Source organism: Carassius auratus, chromosome 29 (assembly GCF_003368295.1).
Source record: "Carassius auratus strain Wakin chromosome 29, ASM336829v1, whole genome shotgun sequence".
NCBI lineage: Eukaryota > Metazoa > Chordata > Actinopteri > Cypriniformes > Cyprinidae > Carassius > Carassius auratus.
In genome coordinates, this window is record NC_039271.1 from 8,529,736 (window position 1) to 8,537,107 (window position 7,372).

Consider the following 7,372-nt stretch of genomic DNA (forward strand, 5'->3'; position numbering starts at 1 on the left):
TTAAATGGTCAATAATGCAAAAAGGCAGTTCATCATTGAATTCAGTGATATCATAATCTAGCTCAGTTCAGTTTAAATAGTATCTATGCAATCAAGTCAACGGTATCGCTGTAAATAAAGTGTCCCCAACTAAGCAAGCCAGAGACAACAGTGGCAAGGAACCTCTAGTCAGATGAATCCAGCAGTTCAATTTCAGGCTGCAGCAAAATCAGATTGTGCAGAAGAATCATCTGTTTCCTGTGGTCTTGACCTGGTGGTCTTCTGAGACAAGGTCTTTACAGGGCATCTGTATCTGGGGCTCTAGTAGTCCTGGTCTCCACTGTCTTTCAGGGCTGTAGAGGTCCTTTTTAGGTGCTGATCCACCATCTGGTCTGGATACTTACTGGATGCGGGTGACTGCAGTGACCCTCTGTCTTGGATACAGACTGGATCTGGTGGCTACGGTGACCTCAGAATAAGAGAGAAACAGACTAATATTAGCGTAGATGCCATTCTTCTAATGATGTAGCAAATACATCGGTAGTTATGGGAAGTGTCCCCGGCTCCGGTTTTCCAAATTAATGCAGCCTAAAAATCCTTTAACGGATTTGAAAATGTGAAATGTGTTAGTGTGTTATGTGTAAGCCAGGTTAAAGAGATGGGTCTTTAATCTAGATGTAAACTGACAGAGTGTGTCTGCCCGAACAATGTTAGGTAGGTTATTCCAGAGTTTGGGAGCTAAATAGGAAAAGGGTGTGCTGTTGATGTTAATATTCTAGGAATTATCAAATTGCCAGAGTTTTGAGGGGCATAAAGTAAAATATGTCAGAGTGATACATTATATATAATGCTACTACCCAGCCCCTCCAAATTAATTAAATATGAACTGTTAACTGTATAATTCATATAACTGAATCATGAATAACCATTGTTTTGAGGACATTTACCTCAGAGGACATGCTGCTCGACGAGGATTCGTTGCGACTCTTGACGAGACACATGCCGCGAGTAAAGAAGAGGTGGAGTTACAAGACTTCTCAGACAGTTTAAGTCTCCAATGGAGTTACGAGATTTGCTCTCAAGCTATTTTTAAGACTTTAGATTGGTTAATAACTTGAAAAATTTACAGACCCACGTGGGGACTGACCAATAGCATTGATCTGTGAAATTTATTTAAAAAATTGGACATGAGGTTTCTGCCCGACAATGACGATGTCAACACTAGTATCCTTACTATCCTTGTCTATGACTGTGTGGGTTTAATTTGACAGTCTAAACCAGTAAATTGAAAAAATTTTATAAATAACTTAAAATCATCCAGAGCCCTTTTTATTTTATTTGTGGAGGGAAGAGTGTATGGTAACTGACATAATTGTTGCTTAACTTGTTATAAACCCCAGAACATCCCAGACCCCAAAATACCAAATGGGGGTGTCAGGCATAACTGTAACACACACCTCTGCTCTTGTGGTGCACCTGGATTCGTGACATCTCCACTGTCAGTCTGTCTCCCTCGAAGCTGCTCGCAGACTGTCAGTATTATTATCTAGCTTCCTGTCACTGTAGACAAGTGATGACACTTCCTGAGCGTTGAGTTTACAGCACACCCCCTCTCACCTCTCAGTCCCGGTAAAATACTTAGTAAAGTAAAATACTGCTGTAGAGAAGACTGCGGCCATTAGTTGACAGTAAATGTTCACACCAAAACACAGTTTTGATATTTGTGACAAAATTCTAGCTTAGTAATTCCAAAAGGGTTTGAGAAAGAAGTTTTAAAATTTGATTTCATCCAAACCTCTCCAAGGAAGAGTTCTCCCAAAAGGATTTTTTAATTTTTTTTGCCTTCATGCAAGTATAAATGAGGGGAATATTTAAATTGACTAAAATAATTTTTATAGCCTTAATAAAAGAAAAGAATAAATGCACTTTTGTGTATGGCTAAGCCACACTGCTCATGCAATACATATCTGAGCCTGTTTGAATCAAAATCTGACCACAGAATACAAAACAGACACCTTTAATGGTTCTGGTCTATTCCGTCTTCACAGTCTTACCAGTCTGTAGCCCACCTCGAAGCAAATGCAACGGTTGCATTTTTGAGAACATCTTTCTGTTCCCGGCATGACATGAGCAGGCCTGCTCTGTGCTACACCAGCCTCAGAGATGCATCTTTACTCACACACACACACACACACACACACACACACACACACACACACACACAGGTGTGAGTGTGAAAACCCAGTGTTGGTGAAAGGTTACTAGATAAGAGGACAGTCTCAACAATGATATACTGCACTCTTTCATTGCGTCTCTCTGTTGCTCAAATTCATCCTTTCTACGGAAAAGGTGTTGATATTAGGGCCAGTACATGCTAAAATATATGGCTTAGTCTTATATGAGTCAGAGGGCCCTATTTTAACGATCTGAAACGCAAGTGTCAAAGCGCGAAGCGCAAGTAACTTTGTGGGCGGGTCTCGGCGCTGTTGCTATTTTCCTGGCGGGATAAATGGCTCTTGCGCCCGGCGCAAATCTAAAATGGGTTGGTCTGAAGTAGCTTCATTATTCATAGGTGTGGTTTGGGCGTAACGTGAAATAAACCAATCAGAACTTCATCCAACATTCCCTTTAAAAGCAGGTGCGCAAGTTCCATTATGGATTGCTATTATTATGGCGTATTTACCAGGCGCACGCCAGGAGCGGTTCACAGCCGAGGAGACTGATGTTCTTGTAAGAGCAGTGAAAGACAGAGAAGTTGTGTTGTATGGGGATGGGAGAAACCCACCCAAAATAGCGTCGGTTAAACAGGCGTGGGAGGAAATAGCCACAATTTGTCAGATGTCCTTATATACACATATGTCTTGCCACTATTTGGCCAACAGGTCTGATCCTTAATTACTACAATTAGCCTGAATAATTTGTAAGCTAGATTTATGCCTATTTTTTCACATCTTCGTGGCACACCACAATGATTTCCGTCATCTCACGTGTTAATATTTTTTAGTGTTACAATTTATGATTTGCAAAAATAACTGTTGCATCTGTGTAGATTACATGAGCAAAGTGTGCGCGTTGTGCACGCTATACATTATGGTCAAGCATGCGCCCTTAAAATAGCATAATGAACAACGCGCAACGTGCCACTGACTTTAGACTAGGTTTTTTCTGGTCAGTGGCGCAATTGTTTAATGGAACAGCAAAATAGCACCAGGGATTTTTTGCGCCGGAACACGCCTCCTTTTTTGCGCTGAACCGCCCAGGGAGCGCAAGTTCATTCACTAGTTTAGCGACGTGCTTCTGTGGAGGAAAAAGCGCGCTTTGCGCGGGTGCAAAATAGGAATGACACATGCGTCGGTGTACAAAGTCAATTGCGCTGGGTGCAAGATAGGGCCCAGAGTCTGCTAAGTAAGGGTAACGGTAATGATACAACAGTTTTAAAAAGTGATTTTTATATACAGTACAAACAAATAATTAAAAAGTAATAAATCCTAAATAATATTAACGATAATAATACTTTTTATATTACTTTTTGCAGATAAATTGGTCAAATGCCTTGGAAATGTTTGGTTTCCATTTTAGGAGTCGAGAAGATTTTTCTGGCTCACAAATACCTTTATTTAGGCCAAAATGGGTTTCCACAGTACTGTGTTTGTGGAAAAGGGGTATAAAGAGCAACAGGAATTTCTGCTATGTGTGACCAAGCAAGTTAAAAAAAAATAATTAAAAAAATAAAATAAAATAAAAGCATTTTGGTGTGCATTAACACACTATTAACTCAATCACAACTTCAACCGGTTATATGTGCTTGGCTGTTGATGCTTTGGGCTGAATATTATCTATGGTTCAGAACTCATTTCCAATTTCTGGGTAATCCTAAATTAAGCTGGGAGATGATGGTGTTGATTGCCAGCAGTCTTGCCAAGCTTCTTAAAGGGGTGAAAAATTGTTGAGATAAAGTGGGAAGATCCAGTGGAGGTAAAGGGTCTCGCAGCAGGCGGGTGGGGCTGGCAAACGCTGGCAAAGTGCTGACAACCCAGAGGAAAGATTTGAAGAGCAATTGCAGACAGAGCACAATAAAAACCTCAATATCATCTCTAAAGGAGGTATGCTTCTATTGTCGGCCGTAAAATGCAATCGATCACCTATACTGAGCTTAGAGTCACGAGTTAAGTGCATTTACACAACACGTTTGGTTCTCCGAATGCTTCATTATCAGATCGGCCGGTTCATGCATTAAGGGTGAGAAATGCTGTTAGACAATCCTAAATAAGATGTCACGAACAAAAAAAAAGCAGCATGGGATATGTTGAATTCGAGGCACAGAGGACCACATAGCTCTTCTTGACTGTGCAAACAAGCCAATAAAATCGTCCACACGACCAGCAATTACGCACATATATGACCCCCCCCCCCCCCCCCCCGCCAAACAAATGAAACTACAGGGGGTTTGACAGGCACCGTAACGCTTTGGTATGTATTATGAATGACAATCTGCATCAAACCGGCCCAGGAGGGTTGTATATGTCATATATGTCCTTATCGAGACCCCTCTGAACCCTGAGATTCAGCGGTCCACTTCTCGAAAATGCTTTCCCTGCACCGCAGGCCCAACCACACACATACAGTGATTTATGAGCATCTGTCAGAGCTAATACGGCCTGTTTTACATGCTCCCTACCAAGCAAAAACAAAGCCAGACTCATCCGCCAGCATTCCCATTTTCTTTTTCTGCCACAATGGTGCTCCTAAATAACAGACAATGCACTTTCCTCTGAAACATTGAATGTATGGAGCACAGCTGCATGACTGATCTGCATAAAATGCATTTGTAGGCAGATACAGGGCTGTCTGCAAAATGAAAATTTGCAGAATGAAGGCATTTTAACTTTGAACCATCACTTCTAGCCTAAACAAATTCCTTCCACTTCTGCCCCCTCACATCAAAATGTGTGCACATTTCTCTTCCGATTTAAAAAGATGACTGATGCAATATTTTGGATAGAGGACTTAGAGGTTTAAAGTTTAAATGTGTTGATGAATTTGTAAATTACAAACACACAGCTTTTTATGTTATTGTGATGTTTAAGTTAGCTGTTTGAACTCTCATTCTGACGGCACCCATTCACTGCAGAGGATGCATTGGTGAGCAAGTTGTACTGTAATGCAAAATTTCACCAAATCTGTTCAGATGAAGAAACAAACACTTTAATATCTTGGATGGCCTCATGGTCAGTCCATTTTCAGCAATTTTTCATTTTTGGGTGAACTATTTCCTCTACTCCTAGGATAAAAGCATCTGTTAAATGCATACATGTATATTCTGAGATGTGGAGACAGGAAGAAAAAAAAATGGAGTTCATATTAAGATCAATGACTCTGGAATCATGGCAAACTAGTTAGAGAACTGTTAGAGATCTAATCTGAAACTCACTTGTTATAGATCATAGGGGTCTTTTGATCAAAGGATAAAAAATATAAAAAAATCAATCAAAAGTATCTGTTTATTCTCAATGCTGACTAACAACTAAGATACAGTATAAAGAGATCTCATTTGTCATTTTTCTCTCTGAAAACAAGCAATTCATAATAAAGACCCACTAAACTACACCAGCTATCTGGTATTGAATTAACACTATATTAGAACATTATATATGCCATTATATTCAAAACATGCCTCCACAAACACTGTAAAAAAAAAAAAATACAGTATTCATCACACCTTACAGGAGTTGTGTAAATCTCTGGTCTATATGTCACTGCCAGTGCTGCTTCATTAAGAGCCCTAATGATAATGTTAATTAGGGGTTTCTCAGCCACAATCACCAGTCAAATATATGCATCAGACAATAAGGAACAACTGAAGATACGTATTATGTACCATTAAGTGTTTACAGTCCACATACTAGCGACACAGACATTAATGCAACCCTGTCATGCAGATAGACACTATTCTATAATTCATTTGCAAAGAATATTACAGTCATATCCTCCATTTCAGGCAAAATTTGCCCCAATTTTAAGTGAATCTGCATAATTATTTCTATGTACTATACAAAGTATAAGCATACTATATAATTCCAAATATGATTTTACCTTAAAAGGTATTCATTTAAGTGCATACTATAGAAAAAAGTGATTAAATACCCACAGTACGTGAAATAGTAACTGAATAGGATTCACTGGTCTGCAATTGTTCTTCGTTATATGCTGACATCTACTGGATGCCAGCAATTTGGATGTTGTTTCAACAATTAGCAGATGTAAACCGTTTTCAAAAAGAATGTGATAGCAAAAAAATAAATAAATAAAAAACTCACGATTTTCTCTTCCAACGTTGAGATTTTATGGACTTGACAGGTGTGATTGTTTGTCTAGTTTAACTTCATTTATCTGAAAAGAAGAGGCAAGTAACGCACGTGCACCACGCTTTGTTAATGGCGTCATCCAAAAGCCAGTTTAACCACTGGTGCCCTCTAGAGGACGTTCATTAAAAGAAAAAAAAAACTTTAAGAGATTAGTGTTTTTGTACAAAATAAATTACACGCATTCATTCCCCAAAAGTGAATTCTTAAGACCTTCTTTGCTAAGAAGTTACTAAATACGGACTACAACTACCACAAGGATGTGAGTTTATGTACCTGACGAGACAGACATCGGGTTGTAGTCCATTTACAGCAACTTGCAAATTGAACCTAAACTGAAATTGGTTGGCGTTTATATATATATATATATATATATATATATATATATATATATATATATACTTAGCTTATCAATTTTAACAAATAACATTTGATGTGTTTAAAACTAGACTTTAATGCAAGTTCAATATTATGTTACAAAATAATCTGAAAAAGCCAGAGAGTACCATATTCCCAGTTGCATATACAATTTTTTAAGTACATCAACATAATTCAAACGTTCTTTGATTTTAGGAAGAAACTCTAATGGCAGGATTTCCAATATACTGGTAACTGGTAGTTTAAATCTTTCTGCTATGAAAAACTTACAGTAGTATTAGAAGACAAGAGAAGCACTTTGTTTAGTGATGTTTTCAATGTTTATTGATACACGAATGAAAATATCAATGTAAACTTGTAGCAAAATACTAGGAATATAAAATACATGTAAAAAATCAAACACGGTCACAAAAATAGATTTGTAAACACTGTCAAATGGAAATTAAATATGTGGACAAGCAAGTGTATAAACAAACACTGAAGATGAAACATGTAAGCAATAATCTACAGCAGCTGTTGACGTTAAAAAAATGATATTTTCTGTGGTAAATAAATAACTAAATATGTCTTATTTCTGAATAAGTGACTGGGAAGTCATTAAAAATATTCACCTTACCCTTCCACAACATTTATTTTACAATACCATTTCATTC